Source organism: Lagenorhynchus albirostris, chromosome 3, assembly GCF_949774975.1.
Source record: "Lagenorhynchus albirostris chromosome 3, mLagAlb1.1, whole genome shotgun sequence".
Classification (NCBI taxonomy): Eukaryota; Metazoa; Chordata; class Mammalia; order Artiodactyla; family Delphinidae; genus Lagenorhynchus; species Lagenorhynchus albirostris.
The window spans coordinates 65,956,829-65,981,553 of NC_083097.1; the positions used below are offsets into that span (position 1 = coordinate 65,956,829).

General features: G+C 37.6%; 1 protein-coding gene and 3 pseudogenes across 2 annotated transcripts in view; all 4 read left to right on the forward strand.

The window, feature by feature from the left end:
• Positions 1-24,725, forward strand: part of XRCC4 (X-ray repair cross complementing 4) — a 268,679-nt gene that overhangs the window by 189,915 nt on the left and 54,039 nt on the right. The gene's annotated exons all lie outside the window — the stretch shown is intronic.
• LOC132516934 (cytochrome c oxidase subunit 2-like) lies at positions 10,851-11,516 on the forward strand (annotated as a pseudogene).
• Positions 11,766-12,432, forward strand: LOC132517882 (ATP synthase subunit a-like; annotated as a pseudogene).
• LOC132516933 (cytochrome c oxidase subunit 3-like) lies at positions 12,437-13,210 on the forward strand (annotated as a pseudogene).

A 24,725-nucleotide genomic window follows, 5' to 3' on the forward strand; every position in this document is an offset into this window, starting at 1 on the left:
TAAAAAAAAAAAGGAAAGGAAAGATTTTTGGAAAGAAACAAATGTCAGAGGAAGAAGGAGAGGGAGTAAAAGGGAAGAAAAGAAAAAGGGAGGGAAAGAATCTCAGTATGATAATATGTAAAGGTTAAAAGTTTATTTTTCTGGTTGTCTGGAGTCTTGTGTATATCTGCCAAATCCTCCTTCAGAAGTTTGCTATTAATAATTATTTTTCATGCTTTAAACATGCTGTCATTTAAAAAAAATCATCTTTTAACTCTAATCTTAAAGTTACCCGGTCAGTGGTGTTCGCTAATATGTCATATATATCTCATCTCAGAATTCAGGCCCACATTTATTGAGTACCAGGCACTGTACCATTCCTTTTTCTCAAGGAGCTAGCAGCCAAGTCATATAGTTAAAAAGATAATTTCTACATAATATAACAACTTTTAAAATACAGATATACACAGGCTACATATAGGAAAACAGAAGGAATTTTATTTAGCCCTTTATAATCAACTGCTGACTCAAATGTATTCCTGAATTATGTTTCAGAGGTAGTATTATACCTTGTCTTTTCAGTGAGCCCACCTGAAATTTTCTTTTTGTTAAAGTCACCTGAAACTTTGAAAAATCTTGTTTCTTTTGGCATTTACATTATTTTATTTCGTTTTCTACTGTCTTTTGCACTTTTCTTTAAACTTTATAGTTATTGTAATTCTGTTCTTTATTTAAAATAATTTATAACCATAAGACATCCAATCCAGTGACTCATTCAGTCTGAACTTTAGAGATATCATAGATCACTGATTTACTCTAAGATTCTTAAATTTATTACTTACTACACTCCCATTTGGATTTCAGGCAATGAAGGGGACGCTATTGTGCATGATCTAAAGTAGCAGACTGTAATTCTTTTCTTCCTACTATTTTATTTTCATTTTGCCCACTTGCTTCAGATAATTATTGTATTAGTATTGGAATAGAATTTATTATCTAATCCAAAATATATGGTCACGTAACCTTTATATAAATATTTTGTGGGACAAAAATCTTACTGCTTTAAATGAAAGCCTGTTTCACATGCCAATGTCTACCTGTTAGCCCTACTTCTTCTGCCTTCTGTGTCATATGAAATATTCTACATTAAAGTCACTCATATAGTATAGTGGAGTTGTGTTCTCCAACTATATGACAGCTTATGCACATTCAACATACACTCTCCATTCCCCTCTCCCACCATAAAAAGGGGAGGAGGAGAGAGAGAGGAAAAAGAACAATTTAAATAGTTCGGGGCATTCTACTCAAACATGCCCAGGAGTGGATGTCAAGTGGGAAACATATCTTCTTATCCCCTGTTTTCTCATTATCCTTCCATAATATGAGGAGCACATCTAAAGAGAAACCTTTTTCATACAACTGACCACTAAACACAAGATAACTACTTCACAAAAAGCCATTTATCAAAATAGCAGGAAAACCCCGTGGTGCTGGACCAATTGAAATTGGTATATCGTGATGGAGTATAATATTTTCCGAAGAGTTTTTCAGGATAATATGATTTTCACATTAAGATACCATTAAAACCCATACCCCGAACTATCACTCCATTTAATTTGGAGACCATTTCATCTTCTGAGTTTTCTCCTCTGCACACTGGAAGAGCCTAAGTTTATCAGCACTCCCCAAGTATAGCGTGGTTTTACATGGGCAGTCTCTTGGTTGGGGTTGCCTTTCACTGAACGTGTATAGTTTGCCAGTGTTCCATTAAAGTCGTGTTCCCAGAGTCCCCTTATATTTCAGATGTGGTGTGATCTATACAGAGAAGAATGAGACACCACACTTCTGTTAATATAGGATGTTCCGTTGCTGTTACACCTTTTATTCTTCAGATGTCACTAATTTTTTTTTTGAAAACCTATTTAAAAAGATAAGTATGAATGCCTTGAATTTCCTAAACTTCAGTTGTGCATGGGCCACCATTTGGATTTGCATTGTATCTGAGTTTCACTGCCTCCTTCCACGAGTTTTGCCACTTCTTGGTAACACTTTCACTATGAGTTAATTATTGATTAAATCACTTTACTTTTTAAATTAAATAAGCTTATTTAAAGAAGAAGCTACACTTTATCTTAAATGGAGAACCAGTATCACTTGAACGTAAATGTAAAATTTCATACAATATAAAGTTAATGAATACAGTAAAATGTGATCGTTATCTGAAGGCTCTGCACCTGTCTGTGGTTCCCTCTCTATTAAAAGGTCTACCAGGGCTTCCCTGGTGGCGCAGTGGTTGAGAGTCCGCCTGCCGATGCAGGGGACACGGGTTCGTGCCCCGGTCCGGGAAGATCCCACATGCCGCGGAGCGGCTGCGCCCGTGAGCCATGGCCGCTGAGCCTGCGCGTCTGGAGCCTGTTGCTCCGCAATGGGAGAGGCCACAACAGTGAGAGGCCCGCGTACCGCAAAAACAACAACAACAACAAAGGTCTACCAGCCATCAGCTCTTTGAGAGAGAGATCACTAATTTTACAGCTGTAGCAGCTGCTGCTCCTCAGTCAGGACTCCCCAGGCAACTGCCTTCTGAGGGCATGCCATGGAGTAAAGAATTAGAGATAGATTAATATCCTAACTCTGTTCCATGCTGTGTGATTTGGGGCAAGATACTTTATCATTCTGAGCCTTAATATTCTAATTCCTAAAGTGGGAATAGTAATACCCACCTCATTAAAATTGATGAGGGGACTAATATAATGTGCCAGTCACGTGGTAGATGCTCAGCATTGGTTACTACTGCTACTCGGTTCTTGTTCATTTTCTTTTTCCCTTTCAGTGTCTGACTGTCTAGGTTTGAATGCAGATTGTCTTCCAAGTTAACTACTTGTGATAAAATTATACTATGAAAGCATTTAATTTATGTATTAGTAGGTTTAATAATTTATAATTAATAATTTTTATCGCTGGAAATTCCAGAATAATTATAAAGTGGCCAAAGATGAATTTAGAAGTGTTATGTTATGTAACATTTGTATCTTGCTTGCTGATACCATGTACCTTGTACATACTCAAATCATAAATACCTTTTCAACAGATATTTGCTCAGTACCTAGCATGAGCCAGGCACTGGTCTCGTCACAGAGGATATGGCACAGCACAAAATAGCTGACGTTACATTCTAGTGGTGTGAAATAAGCAAACAATAAACAAACAAGGACACATCAGATAATAATCAAGAGATATGCAGATAATTAAAAGAGGGTGACGTGGGCTTCCCTGGTGGCACAGTGGTTGAGAATCTGCCTGCTAATGCAGGGGACAGGGGTTCGAGCCCTGGTCTGGGAAGATCCCACATGCCGCGGAGCAACTGGGCCGGTGAGCCACAACTACTGAGCCTGCGCGTCTGGAGCCTGTGCTCTGCAACAAGAGAGGCCGCGATAGTGAGAGTCCCGCGCACCACGTGAAGAGTGGCCCTGCTTGCCGCAACTAGAGAAAGCTCACGCACAGCAACGAAGACCCAACACAGCCAAAAAAAAAAAAAAAAGTAACAAATGTTCAAGTACAATTGGTGTCTTAAAAAAAAAAGAGGGTGACGTAAAAGATAGTGATTAAATGGTTCCTCTTTGTATAAAGAGGTCATGGAAGGTCTCTCTGAGGAATTGATATTTAAAACGGAACCTGAATGACAAGCAGACATTGCTGCAAAGACTGGGAGGAAACAAGTAATGCAAAGGCCCTAAGGTGAGCCAAACCTGGCATGCAGAGGAAAAGAGGGCCCATGTAGGGGGAAAGTGAGGGAGTGGTATGTATTGATAATATAACTGTGTGGTCAGTCAAATGGATTCAGTCAGATCATGCAGGGCTTTGAAAGCTGATATTCTTTAAATTTTATTCACAGTGTAATGGGAGATTTTAAGGAGGGAAATGTCATGGTCTGATGTTTGTTTAAAAGATTGCTATGACCACTATGTTGAAAACGGATGTAGAGGTGGGGGTTAGTGAAAACAGAAGATCAGCTAGGCCGTTTTACAGTAGTCCAGGAGAAAGTCGGTCACGGCTCAGGCTATCTGGGGGAAGAGCAAGGCGTTCTTAGACCGCAGGTATGCTTTAGCAGTAAAGTTGCCAGGACTTGCTTCTAGGTCTGACTTAGAAGAATAAGGGACGGAGGGAAATCAGGAGGATTCCTATGCTTTTAGCTTGAGGAACTAGGTTAGTGGTGCTGTTTTCAGACACAGGAAGGACTAAGAAAGCAGATTTGCAGAGCAGAAAAATGAAAAGTTCTGTTTTGGCTAGGTTATGTTTAAAATACTTAGTAGACATCAAAGCAGAGATAGCAAGATATATGATTCTGGAGTTCCTGGAAGAAGTGAGGTCTGGAGATAAAGATTTGAGAGTCCTAAACATTTGGGATTTATGGCTATGATCTTAAACTGAGAACACTTGGCATGAGAGAGTGTTTCTCTTCAGCAGTGCTTGAGTGGTTCCTAATGTGGAGCTTTAAACAGTAAATACAGTAAAGGTAAAGAGAGATAATATTGTAGTGTCAGAGTTCCAGGCTTTATTCTTTAATAGATTGTAACATCTGTGGAAAAATGAATTCAGTCCATTTTTGATTATCTATTTTATGATTACACCTGGCTTACATAGCCAGGTGATTACTTTCTGGGCTTGCAATTCATCTGAATAATTTTGTTATCTATTTCTGGCAACTTTACTGTATCAGAACTGAACTTTAAAATATAGTATTGGGGGAAAAGTTCCAAAAGGACATAATTACTTTATTGAAATCACACTTTAATCAAGCTGTGCTCTTCATGTACTGGATCAAAAGAATTTGTTGGGAGCCTTTTAAGTCATAGGTTCTAACTTCACAGTCCAGCCAAGTAGAGAAAAAAAAGATACATGAAACCATAATAGACCAATTATTTGGGTGACTGTGATAGTCATTAGTTCTGTTCACTAAATATTTCCAGTTCTCTGTCATCTGGGCACATGGTAAAATTGAACTTCATAGCTATAGCTGAGTGCAGCTGTGATTCTAGTTCTCACTGGCAAGTTTTGATTAAAAGTGAGCGTCATGTGTAATTTCTGAGCCGGAGAACTTTCTTTCCTTCTGCCATGGTGACTGGCAATGCTGCTAACTGCCCTGTCATCCAAGGTCCTAGAATGAGGACAGCACAGAGTGGAGCCCCCAAGCTACCCGTGATGAACGTATGGCACTAACGAGAAATCAAAGCTTTGTTGTTTCAAGCCACTGATTTATTGGGGTATTTGCTACTGTGGTGTAACCTAACCTATTCCAACCGATAGAATACAGAGTCTAGTCTACATATAGCGTATTCTTAGTACCATCACAGTACTGCTTAAAAAAATAACCATAAGACAACATTGGTTGAAAGTTCAATACCACTCCCATGAAGTAAACATTGACACCCTTGCCATAAACAGAGTAGAGGGTCACAATAAGCCACTGTTTAGCTACATTATTACAAACTCAAAGATATATAACATCATTCCAGATGTTATGATTTGGAAGTTTTATTTTCTCTCTATACCAATGTAATTGCGTAATATGGAAACTTTAGGAAACATCAAATTCTTCAACAACTTTGCAAATTAATATCTTGTTTAATAAAGAAAAATACAGCATTTTCAGCTTTTTGTCAAGCAGGTAGTAGGGGTAGATTTTATTATTCACAGAGCTATTTAACAAATGCTCTTCTATAAACTCATCTGTGCCAGTCAGACAAATGGAGTCCAGCTCCCATCCAGAAGGTTAAGAGAGAAAACACTCAGAGATTTGACATCACTTCACCCCACCTAATGACTTCACTTTCCACTTGACTTGCTTGTTGTCTGGCTCCGTTATTCATTGAACTAAAAAATGTACTAACCAAATTAAAGCTGTAGTCTTCACTTGCACTAAGTGTGCAGGGATTAACCACAATGCTGATGATCCAGAAACTCATTAATTGAGTAATTTTTAGTCATAAAATTTTTGAGGCAGGAATGCAGTAAGATAGTCCCTTCTTTTCCTTTACCAAATACTTAATAATATCTTCATCCATTGTTTAGTTGTAAACTGGCATAGAATGTTAGCCAGTGAAGCATGGTAGATGGGCTTTATTCACGGTCAGTGTCTATGCCCACTGTCTATCTCCTCGTGATTTCTCTGTATATCCTCTTTCCTGGAGTTTACTTTAGTGTAGAGTTTGCCAACACTATACTAATAGTATCTATACGAAAAAATTCTGGTGTTTCAAGGTAATGTTTGCAAAGAATCTCCCCTGTAACTTACTAATTGCAAACCAAATAGGATTCTGCTCAAAAAGGCATCCTACAATGTTGGTATAGTTATAAGAATATCAAGCAAGGGAGTAGGAGACCTACGTTCAAGTTTCAACTGTAATTTACTAAACTGTTTGCCTTGTTTAACATCTTTCAAATCTGCCTCCTCCTTTCCGTGTCCCTGTCACCACCTTGGTTTAAGCACTTGTTACATAGCAACCTTCCAGACTTCACACAGCTGCCAGAGTGACCCTTCTAAGATGTTAATCACTTCAAGTCTTTTAATGAGTCCCTACAGTTTTCAGGATAAAGTCCAAACCCCTCAGCTTAGTACACAGAGCCTTTCATGAGCTGCTCCTGGCCTAACTCTCTAGCCCTGAGGTTGTAAACTGGCAGGCTATTAGCAAAATTCAACTCACATATGTGTTTGGTCTTGTTTGTACCATGTTTTCTTTAAAATTTGGTACCAACACTGATTTAAAAATTAAAAGATTTCTGGCTTCTCTTCAGATTATAAGATTATCCCCTCACATGGTGACAATTGGCTATACTGACATTTGCTCTTTAGAGAGGACATTAATTTACCAGAGACCTCATCCATGAAGTTTCACCCATTTATGTAACTTGTGTGCATTCAAATTTTGACCCCCTAGTGTCCTCCTCTCCAGCCACTTTTTAAGGTTTATCCTTTAGAGTACTGAATTATTCCCAGTTCTTCCAAAGTTTTATGTTTACCCTTGCCTAGAAGGCCCTACTGCCTTTCTATTTCTTTATCTCACTGGCCCATTCACTTCCTTCAAAGTACAGTAAAACTGTTGCCTTCTTCAGAAAAGTCTTCCAACCTATCCTTCTGAGGTACCTGCGTTACCTTATTCTCCCATAGTATCTATCACACAGGATAGTGTTGTTGATTTGTTTGTTGGTATTCCCGCTAGGCGGTCAACTCCTTGGGGACAGAGAGAATGCATAATTTGTCTTTGTGTCATAATTTGGGCTCTAGGAAGCCACTGTGGGCCTTAGTATCATCATCTATAAAATGAAGAACATAGATAATCGCCAGGTTCTCTTCTTATTTGAAAATCTGCTTTATACTGTTCATTTTTGGGAATCTGGGGTCAGAGGCTGCTTTGAATAGATTTTAATCAAAGCTTAGATATAACAAATAAGACTTAAAGTAAGGCATGTTGTGCCCTAAGGCACCAAGTAACAAAGATATTCCCCTCCAGAGGGGTCTATATGCTTTGGTTGGTCATTCCTCTATAGAAGCTGACTGCTTGACTGATCATTGTTCGAAGAAAGCAAAAGACTAATCCATTGGGCATCTGGTGGCATTTAACAAAAACGAATTATTGGTGCTTCGAAGAGGGCACTTATTTAACCTTAACAGCAACCTGTTTGGTATCATGAGGAAGAGAGGAGGTATCATGGAGAAGAGGAACTATGTCAGAGAGAAATAGAATCTGATTCAAATGTTACACATGGGTTAGTGACTGTTAAAAGCAGAACAGAAAATGGGTACCTCCTCCTGGTGTCAACTGGTTTGGGTGTATTGCTAGCCTGAATTGGATCGGAATAAATATACTAGCCATTATCCCCATTATAATAAAAAAAAAACTTTAACCCATTAGCCATTGAAACCTCCACTAAATATTTCTTAACACAAGCTACCACATCCATGCTACTTATAGTAGCAGTCATCATTAACTTACTATATTCCGGCCAATGAACTATTACAAAAATATTCAACCCAACAGCATCAACAGTAGAACAGTAGCCCTGGCCATAAAACTAGGACTATCCCCTTTTCACTTTTGAGTGTCCAAGGTAACACAAGGCATCCCATTAATGGCAGGCCTAATTCTATTGACATGACCAAAACTTGCGCCTCTATCAGTCCTTTAGCAAATCTCACCATCAATCAACCTAAACCTAATACTATCCCTATCCATACCGTCCATTCTAATCGGAGGGTGAGGTAGATTAAATCAAACCCAACTCCGAAAAATCATGGCTTACTCATCAATTGCCCACATAGGTTGAATAACAGCTGTCTTACTATACAACCCAACTATAACAACTCTAAACCTAGTAATCTACACTATAATAACCCTCACTATATTCATATTATTTATTCACAGCTCGGCCACTACTACACTGTCACTGTCACACACATGAAACAAAACACCTGTTATCACAACCCTTACCCTAGGCACTCTACTATCAATAGGGGGACTCCCACCACTATCAGGATTCATGCCTAAATGAATAATTATTCAAGAAATAACAAAAAACAATAATATTATTTTACCCACACTTATAGCCATCACAGCACTACTTAACCTGTACTTCTACATGCGACTCACATACTCCACAGTGCTGACCACGTTCCCCTCCATAAAAAACGTGAAAATAAAATGACAGTTTGACTCTACAAAACAAATAATCCTCCTACCAACTATGATCGTAATATCCACAATACTTCTGCCCCTCACACCAATACTATCAGTGTTGGAATAGGAATTTAGGTTAAAACAGACCAAGAGCCTTCAAAACCCTAAGCAAGTATAATTTACTTAATTCCTGCCTAATAAGGATTGCAAGATTATATCCTACATCAACTGAATGCAAATCAAACACTTTAATGAAGCTAATCCTCACTAGATTGGAGGGATACATCTCCCAAGAATTTTTAGTTAACAGCTAAATACCCAAGTCAACTGGCTTCAATCTACTTCTCCCACAGCAGGAAAAAAAACAGCGGGAGAAGCCCCTGCAGGGTTGAAGCTGCTTCTTCGAATTTGCAATTCAATATGAACAATACACCACAGGGCTTGGCAAAAAGAGGACATCACCTCTGTCTTTAGATTTACAGTCTAATGCCTACTCTGGCCATTTTACCTATGTTCAAAAACCGCTGATTATTCTCAACCAACCACAAAGACATTGGTAGTTTATATTTGCTATTTGGTGCCTGAGCTGGAATAGTAGGTATAGGCCTGAGCCTACTAATTGGTGCTGAATTAGGTCAGCCTGGAACACTGCTCGGAGACGACCAAATTTATAATGTGGTAGTAACAGCCCATGCACTCGTAATAATTTTCTTTATGGTCATACCCGTTATGATCAGTGGCTTCGGAAACTGGCTACGCCTCTAATAATTGGAGCACCTGATATGGCTTTCCCCCATATGAATAACATGAGTTTTTGACTACTCCCTCCTCCTTTCTTATTGTTGCTGGCATTGTCAATAGTTGAAGCTGGTGCAGGTACAGGCTGAACCGTATATCCGCCCTTGGCTGGAAATTTAGCACATGCAGGAGCTTCAGTTGACCTTACTATTTTTTCCCTACATTTAGCTGGTGTGTCCTCAATTCTAGGGGCTATCAATTTTATCACCACTATTATTAATATAAACCCACCACTATAAACCAATATCAAACACCATTATTGGTATGATCAGTATTAATCACAGCAGTATTACTTCTATTATCCTTACCTGTACTAGCAGCCGGAATCACTATACTGCTAATTGACCGAAACTTAAACACAACCTTTTTTGACCCTGCAGGAGGGGGAGATCCCATCTTATATCAACACCTGTTTTGATTCTTTGGACACCCTGAAGTATATATTTTAATCCTGCTCGGATTTGGAATGATTTCACACATTGTAACCTATTACTCAGGAAAAAAAGAGCCTTTCAGGTACATGGGTATGGTATGAGCTATAATGTCAATTGGATACTTAGGGTTCATTGTATGAGCCCACCACATATTCACAGTGGGTATAGATGTTGACACACGAGCATAGTTTACATCAGCCACTATAATCATCGCTGTCCCAACAGGAGAGAAAGTGTTTAGTTGACTGGCAACACTCCATGGAGGTAACATTAAATGGTCCCCAGCCATGATGTGAGCCCTGGGTTTCATCTTCCTTTTCACAGTCGGTGGGCCAACAGGTATTGTCCTAGCTAACTCATCATTAGATATTGTCTTTCATGATACTTACTATGTAGTCGCATATTTTCACTATGTACTTTCAATGGGGGCTGTTTTCGCTATCACAGGAGGGTTTCTGCACTGATTCTCACTATTCTTAGGATATACATTCAACTCAACATGAGCAGAAATTCACTTTGTAATCATATTTGTGAGTGTCAACATAACTTTCTTCCCACAACATTTTTTAGGTCTATCTGGCTTACCTCGACGATACTCCGACTACCCAGATGCCTATACAACATGAAACACTATCTCATCAATAGGCTCATTCATCTTATTAACAGCTGTCATGGTGATAATTTTCATTATCTGAGAGGAATTCGTATCCAAACGAGAAGTCCTAGCAGTAGAACTTACTACTACAAACTTAGAGTGGTTAAATGGATGTCCTCCACCATATCATACATTTGAGGAGCCAACTTAACGTCAGTCTAAAATAGTCAAGAAAGGAAGGAGTCAAACCCTCTTTTATCGGTTTCAAGCCAACATCATAACCACTATGTCTTTCTCCATAATTGAGATATTAGTAAAATTTTATGTAACTTTGTCAAAGTTAAGTCACAGGTGGAAATTCTGTATATCTCTATGGCATATCCTTTCCAACTAGGGTTTCAAGACGCAACATCACCCATCATGGAAGAATTACTACACTTTCACAACCACACACTAATAATTGTCTTCTTAATTAGCTCTCTGGTTCTTTGTATCATCTCACTAGTGCTAACAGCTAAGCTAACATATACCAGCACAATAGATGCACAAGAAGTAGAAACCATCTGAACCATCTTACCGGCCATTATCTTGATTTTAATTGCCCTGCCATCGTTGCGAATCCTGTACGTGATAGATGAGATCAACAACCCGTCTCTTACTGTAAAAACTATAGGCCACGAATGATACTGAAGTTATGAGTACACTGACTACAGAGACTTAAATTTTGACTCCTATATAATCCCAGCATCAGATTTAAAACCAGGGGAGTTACAACTGCTAGAAGTAGATAACCCAGTAGTGTTGCCCATAGAAATAACAATCCGAATACTGATCTCCTCTGAAGATGTATTACACTCATGAGCCGTACCTTCCCTAGGCCTGAAAACAGACACAATCCCAGGGCGCCTAAATCAAACAACCCTAATATCAATACGACCAGGTTTGTATTACGGACAGTGTTCAGAGATTTGTGTATCAAACCTTAGCTTCATGCCAATTGTCCTTGAATTAGTACCCTTAAAATACTTTGAAAAATGATCCGCATCAATATTCTAAACTCATTAAGAAGCTAGGTAGCGTTAACCTTTTAAGTTAAAGACCGAGAGCTGAGACTCTCCTTAATGGCATGCCACAATTAGATACATCAACATGATTCCTTACCATCTCATCTATGTTTCTAACACTGTTTATTATATTTCAACTAAAAGTCACAAAGTACACTTATTACCCCAACCCAGAATCAACACACACCAAAGTGTAAAAACAGTCCACCCCTTGAGAAACAAAATGAATGAAAATCTATTTGCCTCTTTCATAACCCCAACAATAATAGGCCTCCCTGTAGTTATTTTAATTATTATGTTTAAAAGTATTTTATTTCCAACATCAAAATGACTAATAATCACATAATTTCCCTTCAACAATGACTAGTCCAACTTACATCAAAACAAATAATAAGCACCCATAATCACAAGGGACAGGCTTGATCATTAATTCTAATATCACTCATTTTGTTTATTGGGTCAACCAACCTTCTAGGACTACTTCCCCGCTCGTTTACACCCACCACACAACTCTGAGTAAATGTAGGAGTAGCAGTTCCCCTGTGAGCGGGCACCGTGATTACAGGTTTTCATAACAGAACAAAAATATCTCTAGCTCACTTCTTGCCGCAAGGCACACCCTCCCCCCCCATCCCCATACTAGTGATTATCGAAACTGTTAGCCTGTTTATCCAACCAGTAGCACTAGTCGTGCGATTAACAGCCAATATTACAGCAGGACATTTATTAATACATCTAATTGGAGGGACAACTTTAGCACAGCATCAGCACTACCACAGCTTTTATTACATTCATCATTCTTACCCTACTTAACTATCCTCGAATTTGCCATTGCTATAATTCAAGCCTATGTGTTTACCCTCCTAGTAAGCCTTTATCTGCATGACAATAATAATGACCCACCAGACCCACACATGCCACATAGTAAAGCCCAGTCCTTGACCCCTTACAGGAGCCCTTTCAGCCCTCCTAATAACATCGGGCCTAATCATGTGATTCCACTTCAACTCAATAATACTACTAATATTAGGCCTACTAACTAATACTCTAACAACATATCAGTGGTGGCGAGATGTTATTCGAGAGAGCACTTTCCAAGGCCACCATACACCAATTGTCCAAAAAGGGCTTCGATATGGGATAATCTTATTTATTGTCTCAGAAGTCCTCTTTTTTACCAGCTTCTTTTGAGCCTTCTATTACTCAAGCCTCGCCCCTACTCCTGAATTAGGCGGGTGCTGGCCACCAACAGGCATTTGCCCTCTAAACCCCCTAGAGGTACTGCTTCTCAACACTTCCGTGCTGCTAGCCTCTTGTGTGTCTATTACTTGAGTCCGCCACAGCCTTACGGAAGGAAATCGCAAGCACATACTCCAAGCCCTCTTTATTACAATTGCCCTGGGCGTGTATTTTACACTCCTACAAGCCTCAGAGTATTATGAAGCTCCACTTACAATCTCAGATGGAGTATATGGATCAACTTTCTTCATGGCCACAGGGTTCCATGGACTGCACGTAATCATTGGGTCCACCTTCCTTATTGTCTGTTTTCTGCGCCAATTAAAATTCCACTTCACATCCAACCACCACTTCGGCTTTGAAGCCGCTGCTTGATACTGACATTTTGTAGATGTTGTGTGACTATTCCTTTACGTATCCATCTATTGATGAGGCTCATAATTCTTTTAGCATTAATTAGTACAACTGAATTCCAATCAGTTAGTTTTGGTACACTCCGAAAAAGAATAAGAAACTTAATAATAACCCTACTAACAAATATAGCACTGGCCTCGTTGCTCGTACTCATCGCCTTCTGACTCCCTCAGCTAAACACTTAAAACAGAAAAAATAAGTCCCTATGAATGTGGATTTCACCCCACAGGATACGCCCACCTGCCCTTTTCTATAAAATTTTTCCTAGTAGCAATCACATTACCCCTCTTTTTTTTTCTTGCGGTACACGGGCCTCTCACTGTTGTGGCCTCTCCCTTTGCGGAGCGCAGGCTCAGCGGCCATGGCTCACCGCCCGCTCCGCGGCATGTGGGATCCTCCCGGACCGGGACACGAACCCGTGTCCCCTGCATCGGCAGGCGGACTCTCAACCACTGCGCCACCAGGGAAGCCCACATTCCCCCTCTTTGACCGAGAAATTGCCCTCCTACTGCCCCTCCCTTGGGCAACTCAAACAAATAATCTAAAAACTATACTTACCATAGCTCTACTTCTAATCTCATTATTGGCAATTAGCCCAGCCTATGAATGAACTCAAAAGGGGCTAGAATGAATTGAATATGGTATTTAGTTTAAAATAAAACAAATGATTTCGACTCATCAGATTATGACTAAACTCATAACTACCAAGTGTCTTTAGTGTACATAAATATTATTATGGCTTTCACAATATCCCTTGTAGGGCTGCTAATATATCGATCCCACTTAATGTCCTCACTGTTATGTCTAGAAGGCATAATATTATCACTATTCATCATGGCAACCCTAATAATCCTAAACTCACACTTTACCTTAGCCAGCATAATACCAACCATCCTACTGCTGTTCGCAGCCTGCGAAGCCGATTATCCTTGTTAGGAATAGTATCAAATACATATGGCACCGACTACGTACAAAACCTTAGCCTCCTCCAATGCTAAAATTTATTATCCCTACGATTATACTATACAATGGGTGATCCTTAGGATAAGCTGGTATGACAATAAATACCTTAAAACCAGTTGATCCAGAAATTTAGCCTCCAGAATTATCCTAAGGAAATAACCATGACTGTGCACAAAGATCTGAATGTTATTTATAAAAGCAAAAACAAACACACAAACAAAACCACAGAAATAGTGTAAATGTCCAGCATTAGGAAATTAAGTCAATGGTTTTAAAGCAGTACTTGTTTGAGTACAGGGCTCCATAGAAGTGTGTTGACAATCACCTCAGAAAAACCCTGGCCCTTCATCACCATTTCAGAGTATTTTCACTTTTATTTCTTGTACATATTAAGGTTACATGTGAGATTTTCTTTAGAAAAAAATGATTCTGCGCATAAAAAAAATTGAAAACCACTGGATTCAATACATTACAGTAATTGATATAACAATAGATATGGAAACAGGTATGTTAACAGATCAGGTTATCTTTGGGTAGTGATTATAGGTCATTCTTTTTCTTAGTTGGGTTTGTCTCTATTTTCCACATTGCCTACAGATAACGTGTAATTATTTCTGTAGCCAGACCCCAAAAAAATGGTTTTTGAAAAAAAGAATTAGTTGACAGCAATAAATATTCCACAAGCCATTAAAATTTCCCAGGTTACCATTTTTGGCATTCAAATCATAGGTTTTATAAACCCACTACCATTATGAAATTTTTCCCATGAAATATCATAGGCTGTAGAGAACATTGAAGATATAGTCCAACCTCCTCATTTTATATTTGAAGAAACTGTGATCCAAAATGTTTTAGTATATTGAAGCTAGGGCTGGGAGCCTGTGGTCTTCTGAGATTCCATGTGCTTTTTCTGCTGTTCACCTAATTTGTAGAATGGATAGTTATAATTTTCATTTCTCTCATTTTTGTGTACCTAGTCTGAGCATCTGTCATTGTGTTATTGCTTACTTTTTCCTATGAGTGAAAATTTGAAGTACCAGTGGTCAGAATTTCTCTATTTAGAGAAATTGGCACAAACTATAAAACATTAAAATGGGTCCTAAAACTGTCATATGACTCATTGTTCTGATTTATACAATTAGAGTTTTATAATCTACTTTATTCCACTAACTCATTAAATGTGTATGCTCACTTAGATTTATAATTTAGAGTTGGATTAAATTGACCTCAAATAATTCTTACAGTTCACCTTCACTCTTGGCATCTAAAAGGTAGACATTAGATACATGTTCCATCTGCCCCGCCTTCCTTCTCAGACATGAATGTACTTGGAAATCACTCTGACTTAGTTGTGTTTCAGAATCTTAGCTCTGAGTTATCTTGCTATGATCACATTGACACCCCCCAAAATGTTATGGCTTTATGTAATATTTTTTACATATATGTATATACGTCGGTACTTTCCAGTTCTTTTTTTTTTTTTTATGACTCCGTGTGTTTGGGACTTTGTTTCTAGGGCTGCTGGAGACAATAGTGACACCTCCAATTGAGAGGTGTGTTTGCCAATTTAGTCATTTTCCAAATCAAACCAGGTTCTTCTGGGAGCCCTTTGTGATTCTTTTATTTATTATTTATTTATTTATTTTAACATCTTTATTAGAGTATAATTGCTTTACAATGGTATGTTAGTTTCTGCTTTATAACAAAGTGAATCAGTTATACATATACATATGTTCCCATATCTCTTCCCTCTTGCATCTCCCTCCCTCCCACCCTCCCTATCCCACCCCTCTAGGTGGTCACAAAGCACCGAGCTGATCTCCCTGTGCTATGCGGCTGCTTCCCACTAGCTATCTGTTTTACATTTGGCAGTGTATATATGTCCATGCCACTCTCTCACTTTGTCACAGCTTACCCTTCCCCCTCCCCATATCCTCAAGTCCCTTCTCTAGTAGGTCTGTGTCTTTATTCCCGTCTTACCCCTAGGTTCTTCATGACCTTTTTTTTTTCTTAGACTCCATATATGTGTTAGCATACAGTATTTCTTTTTCTCTTTCTGACTTACTTCACTCTGTATGACGCACACTAGGTCCATCCACCTCACTACAAATAACTCAATTTCATTTCTTTTTATGGCTGAGTAATATTCCATTGTATATATGTGCCACATCTTCTTTATCCATTGATCTGTTGATGGACACTTAGGTTGCTTCCATTGTCCTGGCTATTGTAAATAGAGCTGCAATGAACATTTTGGTACATGACTCTTTTTGAATTCTGGTTTTCTCAGGGTATATGCCCAATAGTGAGATTGCTGGGTCATATGGTAGTTCTGTTTTTAGTTTTTTAAGGAACCTCCATACTGTTCTCCATAGTGGCTGTATCAATTTACATTTCCACCAACAGTGCATGAGTGTTCCCTTTTCTCCACACCCTCTCCAGCATTTATTGTTTCTAGATTTTTTGATGATGGCCATTCTGACCGGTGTGAGATGATATCTCATTGTAGTTTTGATTTGCACTTCTCTAGTGATTAATGATGTTGAGCCCATGGTTCTTTTTTGTTTTAATATTAAGCAGTGAAAATTAGGTAGCCCTTTGAACTTGGAGATGCTGAAGAAATAGTGTGAAGTAATGTGTTTCAAATAAAGGAAATTGGAAAGGTTGAAAAACATATCACTCCCCCAAAACCTTCTCTGAACCCCCAGCTCCCTCCTCCCCACTAAAAGTGAGTAATTCATAATGAAAAGCAAACAGCACAAATACATGGCAGTTTTCAGTTTAGGTGAAGGTGATATTGTTTGTTATTGAAAAAAACTAGAAATGAGGGGGACTTTGTAGTGCATTCTTTTTTAACTATTTCCCCCAAGAATCTTAATGTCTGAATTTGCTTAAAATGCAGACCTTCCAGGCTTATATCTTATAAAGAGTATTTTGCTAAAAAGAGTTGAAACTTAAACTGAAATAATTTACAGTTGTTTTTACTAAAATAGTAGATTTGGGATAAATTTTAAAATATTTTTAAATGTCATAGTTTTGCAAATCTGTTTTCTGATTTAGTTATTCTAACTGTTTTAATACATTAGGGCTGCTGTTCATTTACTCTAGGAATCAAGCACAGAAGCTCACAGAATTAAAAATTGAATCAAATTTGTAAACAGTTTAATAACTTGAGCTTACATGCAAATTTATTTTCTCATGATTAAACCTTTGATGTAATGCTTCCAATGGAGCATTCAAAGCTAGGAATGCTATGCCACTAGCTAAATGTTTCAGTATTGTGGCACTTCTTGGTTAAAATTTTGAGTTAAATACCTATAGTGTATAGTTTTAGAATAGTAGCACTACTGATTTTATTTTCCAAATAATATTTAAGAAATCACATTTTATTTATATATAGAACTGTACAGCTTTTAAAGCACACACACATATTACTTCATTTAGTTTTTACACAAAACCTGTAAGAGAGGGAGATGGAAGATTATTCAGAAATGAGGATAGTGAAGTTAGTAACATACCCAAAATTTCATGGTTGTGCACAGGTTCTTAGAACCTGCTGTGTGTCCACCATTGTTTCCACTAATCGTTTAGCCTCCATAAATGAATATGTGTACCCTAGAATTTCTTACAACTTAATAAAAGCAAGTTGCAAGATTGTACATACCTTATAATGGCAATTGGTAAAAAACAGAACAGAAAATAGCAAGTATTTTCTATTGATGAATAAAGGTTTTGAAAGGTTACATATACACTGTTAATAATGGCTACCTCTGATGCAGATGGGGGTTGGAATTGGGGGCGGGGGTGAGTATCTAAAAGGAGATTTTAGCCTTATCTAAAGTACAGTCTAAGTACATTCGTGTATGACTTGTAGAATTTAAAATAATTTTTAAAAACTGTAAAGAATGTAGAGTTGGATTCTGGGAGTTATTGGACTATACTAGAAAAGAGAAGGGATAGATTGAGAGGTAAGTGGGGGAGTTACTACGTTTTGTAAATAAAAACAGGTCATCAAGCTCTCTTTGGAATCTCTGTGTAAAAAAAAGGAATGGAAAGTAACTATCTGGGCTTCCCTGGTGGCGCAGTGGTTGAGAGACCGCCTGCTGATGCAGGGGACACGGGCTCGTGCCCCGGTCCGGGAGGATCCCACATGCCGCGGAGTGGCTGGGCCTGTGAGCCATGGCCGCTGGGCCTGCACGTCCGGAGCCTGTGCTCCGCAACGGAAGAGGCCACAGCAGTGAGAGGCCTGCATACTGCCAAAAAAAAAAAAAAAAAAAAAAAAAAGAAAGTAACTATCTTTGCAGAATCATTCTGATTTGTTCATAGTTTTGGGAAATACTCTACAAAGAGAAACTTGCTGTGGTGCTATATTGTGCAACAAATTAATATCAATCAAAGTGAGGGGGGATGTTTGTTTCATCACAAGAGCTTTGGTAAATTGAAAGTAATAAATCCCACTGAGAACCATGAGTATGTTATTGTAATTCTGCACTGTATAACTTTTTCTGGTCCTGTGGGTAATTCCTTTGGGCTTTATTCAGAGGGGCGGAGGCATGGACTGTGGTTACCTCCGCTTCTCTCCACCCTTCTGGGATGTAGCATCTGATTTACAAGAACTTAAAAACATGACTTTTCACAGGAGCTTGCTATTACCTTTTTCAAAGTTTGCTTGAATCAGAAGTGGGATTCATGTAAAAATATCCCCTGACCTTGTCATGGGTTCCTTTAGAAAAGGCAGCAGATCCAGCCCTTAATGCTTGGTTAGTGAGAGAATATCCATAGCTGGGTGAGGTTCTAGAATAATTTAGCACACACCACACATCTCTGACTGAAACCTAAATGTGACTCTTGGGACCAATGGACTATGACTTGGTCTGTCTGTGTGAATTTCAGTATCCTTTCTCCACTAATCAACTTCATGCCTAAAATCTCTAAAAGAAGCTCCCTGTTACAGTTCTTCTTTGACCTTTCTGACTCACACATTCGCTTTTCCGTCTGACAGCATGTCACCTCTATTCCACGCCCAAAGCAGCCAACTGTGGTCTTCACTCTCACTTAGTGGCTCTCTGAAGTAATTCTCCAAGATCTGCTCTTTATAATACAGGCAACCCTCTACATTTATTTGTGATAACAGTAATAATGATAGCAATAATAACAGCAGCCATAATTTATTTAGCACCTACTGTGTTTTCACCATTCACTACATAGATTCTCTCTAGTCTTTACAACAGTCTTGCAAGGTAGGTCTTGTTATCCTCATTCAACTCATGAAGAAACTGAGGTACAGGGAGCTTTCCCAAGTGAACTTTCCCAAGGATATGGCAAAGTAAGGATATAGATCCATGTCTAAATAGTATACTCCAAAATAAGCTTGCCTAATAGCAGATCTCACTCTATAGTGGTAACTATGAGGTTCCAATGAACACATATTGCTATCAAAATCAGTTTTTTGCCACGTATCAGTTTCTTGTTAATTTTGATGTTTGCTATAAATTAAACAGATACGAGTTAAACTGTTGAAAGATAGTTGCTATTACCTTTTCCTGGCTTTTTCTGCTTCAAAGACTATATTAAATGCTATTTTCAGATACTTATACTAATCTGATTATCTGCTAGTCACATTCCTATCCTAGAAATTGTTCAAAAGAATTGCGTACCACTGACCTCTGTTCTTCAGTAACTACAACAAAGTCAACACATAGTCAGTCACTGGTTTGGAAAAGTGGAATGAATTCTATTCATTCAAAATCATTTCTTGGTTAAATAGCAGTTAAGAACCCAGGCTTTAGAATCATGAGCTCCCAGCGTTTTTGACCTCAGGCAAATTACTTCATATCACTAAACTTTTTTCGTCTCTGTTAAAGGTCATATTAAGAGGTCATAGCTTATAGTTTTTTGTTTGTTTCTTTCCTCTTGTTTTGATGTTGAATGAGATAATCCATGTAAAACACATAGCATAGTGTATATCTTATGATAATAAATGTTTCTCTTTATTATTATGTAATTTTTATTTGAAAATAATTGTTTAACATTTGTAGCTATGTAGCATAATGACTTAACACGTACTGTAAAAATTTGTTGATTTAGATCATAAAACATTGCAAGGTTTTGGTGAAAGTTTTTATTATTCTTAGCTAGACTGCAAATACATACTAATGTGTAGTATATATCTTGAAGCCCTTATAAGAAGGCTTCCTTAAAAATTTCTTAATTGGTAGTAAAGATGGAATTAAGAACAGAATTCGTTGTTTGGGACTTTTATCATGTGAAAACGTATTTTCCCATTGCTGCTTAGATCAGATGAAAATAAAAAGTTATTGAACATCATTATTCCAGGAACATGAGCCATCTTCTTGGTCCTAAATGTCAAAGACCTAAGCATTGCATCAGTGTCACTGGGAAGCTTAAGGCAGAAATGAACAAATAGAAAATTTTGTGTCAGTCAAGCTTCTCCAGAGGAACAGAACCAACTGGAGAGGGGTGTGCGTGTGTGTGTGTGTGTGTGTGTGTGTGTGTGTGTGTGTGTGTGTGTATGTACACATATACATACACATATACACTTCCATTCATATATATATATACACACATATGTATATGTATATATATGTATATATATGAATTGTGTGTGTATATACATAATATATGTATGTATACACACACAGTTCTAGTCAACACATTCTTAGATAGGCAATTGGAAATGAAAGGCATACATACTAGATCTGTCAGTGGATTTGGTATTTGGTCCATTCATAAGGTTTCAGGGACAATATGAGGAAGAAAAAGAAAAATCTTCAGTGCAAAATTATTGGCAGAAGCTTATCCATCTGACAAGGAAATCTGTTTTCAAACAATGTACAACTCAACATCCTAGGGTAACAGGGAGAAGATAGCACAGCTCTCTAGACCTTATTCTGCAAAAGTTAATCCAAAGGGTTGTAAAATAAAGGTGAGTTAAATTTTATTAATGTTGATGTTTGATTATTTCAGCCTGACAACTTACAACACCATTTTATAATGCAAATAGTTTTCTTTGCTAATCTTATAGATGATTCAGGATGGAAGTGCAGGCAGGTATCTAGAATCTAATCATAAAATCCTTGTGATATATCTCATCCATAAATTACGCAAAAGACTGTGGATTGCTGTCAGTGTTTTCACCATCTGTACTATGTTCAGTTTTCCCCCAAATGTTTAATTTTCTTATTTGGACATATTTTAAATTAATGAATAAATTCAGTATTATATAAAATATTTACAGTTTACAAGGTACTTCCATATACATTGTCTAATGTAATAATTTTTATTCATCTTTTCACGAAACAGCTTTTGGTTTAATTGATTTTCTCCATTGCTATTTTGTTTCCAATTTTATTGTTTTTTGCTCTAATATTTACTGTTTCTTTCTTCTGGTTGTTTTAAGCTTAAGTTAGTCTTCTGTCTCCTCAAATGGAAGCTTAGGTTATTGATTTTAGATATTTCTTCTTTTCAAATATATGCATTCAAAGCTATAAATTTCCCTCTAAGTACTGCTTTTCATCCGTCCCACAAATTTTAATAAGTTGTATTTTCCTTTTCATTTACTTCAGAGTTTTAAAATTTCTCTTGAGATTTTTTATTTGACCTATGTGTTTAGAAGTATGTTGTTTGGAAGTAATTAGAAATATGTTGTTTAACCTCCAAATACTTTGGAATTTTCCAGCTGTAACGTTTCTGTTACTGGTTTCCAGTTTATTTCCATTATGGTTTAAGAACATACTTTGTATGATTTCTGTTCTTTTAAATGTGTTAGGCTATGTTTTATAGCCCAGTGGATGGTCTATCTTTGTGAATATTACTTGTGAGCTTGAGAAGAGTGTGTATCCTGCTGTTGTTGGATGAAGGATTCTATAAATGTCATTTAAATCAAGGTGATTGATAGTGCTATTCAGGCCCACTGTATCCTTACTGATTTTCTGCCTGCTTGATCTGTCAATTACTCAAATAAGGGTATTGAATCTCCAACTCTAATAGTGGATTTGTCTTTCACACCTTTCAGGTCTATCAGTTTTGCTTCTTGTATTTTGACCCTGTTATTAGCTGCATACACACTTAGGATTATTACGTTTTGTTGTCTATTATATCTTTTTGATGGTTTTCTGAGAAAAGCATTCTTTCTCTGATTTTGAAGGATAATTTCACTAGATATAGACTTTTAGGTTTTTGGGCTTTTTCTTCAACACTTTAAATATTTCACTCCACTTTCTTTTTGTTTGCATGGTTTCTGATGAGAAGTCCACTGTAATTCTTTACTTGTTCCTCTCTAGGTAAGATATCTTACCTGCTTTTGCCTCTTTCAAGATTTTTTCTTTGTCTTTAGTTTTCTGCAATTTGAATATGATATGCCTAGGTGTATGTTTTTTGTTTTATTTTTTTTTCTGGTGTTTGTCTAGTTTGTTATTTCCTGACCTTCCTGGATATGTGGCTTGTTTTCTGTCTTTAATTTTGAAAAATTCTCAGACGTTAGTACTTCAGATATTTCTTCTACTCTGCTTCCTCTATATGTTATACTTTTTGAAATCGTCCCATAGTTCTTGGATATCCTGTCATTTTTCATTCTTTTAATGTTTCGTATTTCAGTTTTGGTGCTTTCTGCTTACCTGTTTTCAAGCTCACTGATTTTTTTTTCCCTTGGCTGTGTGCAGTCTGTTGATGAGCCCATCAAACATATTCTTCATTTCTATTATAGTGCTTTTGATTTCTAGCATTTCATTTTGATTTTTTTCTTAGAGTCTTCATCTCTCTGCTTACATTGTTCATCTGTTCTTGCAAATTGTCTACTTTTTCCATTAGCACCCTTAACATGTTCATTGTAATTATTTTAAATTCTCTGTGTGATGATTCCAACATCCATTCCATGTCTCAGTCAGGTTCTGATGCTTGCTTTTACTCTTAACACGGTTTTTTTTCCTTGCTGTCTATCATGCCATGTAATTTTTTGTTGAAAGCTGAACATGTATTGAGTAATAGGAGCTGAAGAGGACTTTAATGTGAGGATTTATGTTACTGTGCTAGGAGTTGTGCAGTATCTAATGTTTATTGTCAGAAGCTTCAGATTCCCCCGGTGCCCTTGTTTTTGTCTCTCCTCTTATCTTTGGACTTCCCTGAATACTTCTCCTCAAAGAGAGTCTGCATCTTCCAGCTCTTTCGACTCTAATCAACTGTGTTTTACTGAAACCCTATTGGTGTGATGGTATGGTGTAGGAGAAAGGCATTCTACCTTTTTATGATTAAATATCAGTCTTTCAGCAGGCCTGTGTCTTGGGGCTGTGAGTTTCACAAGTGTTTATCTGGTGTTATAGCTCTTTTTTCCCCTCTCCTCTTAAGTGAAATAAGAAAGGGAGGGAGGCTGGAGCATGAGAAATATCCTTACCCCATGTGGGAAGAAACTCAGATCAGGTCTTTTTCCCTGGAGAGTAGGCCTTTGCTACAGAGAATCTCTGGGTGTATTTCACAAAGATGACTCATTCCCTCCCCCCTGCTAGAATCAGGAGAGGATCTTTCTTGGATCTTTACTATGAGAACCTGGTGGGATTCCTGGAGGCAAAATCCAGGAAAGGGTGGGGATTCCCCAACACTGTGCCCGCCCCCCCCAGGAGTTTCTTAATCTCCAGCTAGTCTACATTCAGCCTCCAGCAATGCATTGCCATTTAACCAATTTATGGCTCCCGGGTCCTCAACTCCAGGGAAACAGATCTCAGCCTTGATAATCTGGATTAACCTATCTCTCCAGATTTTGAGGTGGTGGTTTGCTCTCCAATCTCAATTATCTGATTGGTCCAACAAACTGATTTTCAGTTTGTTCAGCTTTATTTGTAAGGATAGGAGTGATGACCTCCAAGCTCGTTACATATCAGAAATGAAACTGGACATCTCCCTTATGTAATACATTAAATTTACTTAATCCAAAACAGAGAACTGAAATATTGTTGACTAAATTCAGCTTTAACAATTGAGAAATTATAAAAATGTGGTTATGTATACATTATATAAGAATGATATATAAAGTGGATACTTTTATTAATTCTGTTTAAGAAAGTCAAAACTTAAATGTCTATCTGTATTTCATTCATTTTATAAATACTTATTGCATGATAACTACATTACAAGTACTCTGATTATATTCTGTACCATATGATTTATAAGGATTCTCTGCTAAAAATAAATCTTCATTACTTGGACACTTAAAAAGCACATTATTAAGGCTCAAGCTAGCAGTTTCTTGACTGAAAAATAGTTGAGAAGAATCTGTTTCACCTTATTATTTGCATAAAAGGAAATTTTTCATTATTTGTGACTTCTTGTTTAAGAGCTCATGTAGTAACTTAGAGAGCTCAGGGATTTTCTAAATTAATACAAAGAAGTCTAAGTTCTCTACAGTTTTCTTTTCTCTAATCTAAATAAATTGAATTTTTATCCTTTTGTCAATAGTCACTATTCAGAGATTTGTAGAATGCTACAAAATTACCACCCCTTGTGAATATTGGCTGGTAAAGATGTGCTTTTCTTTGGGCATGATAATAACAGTATC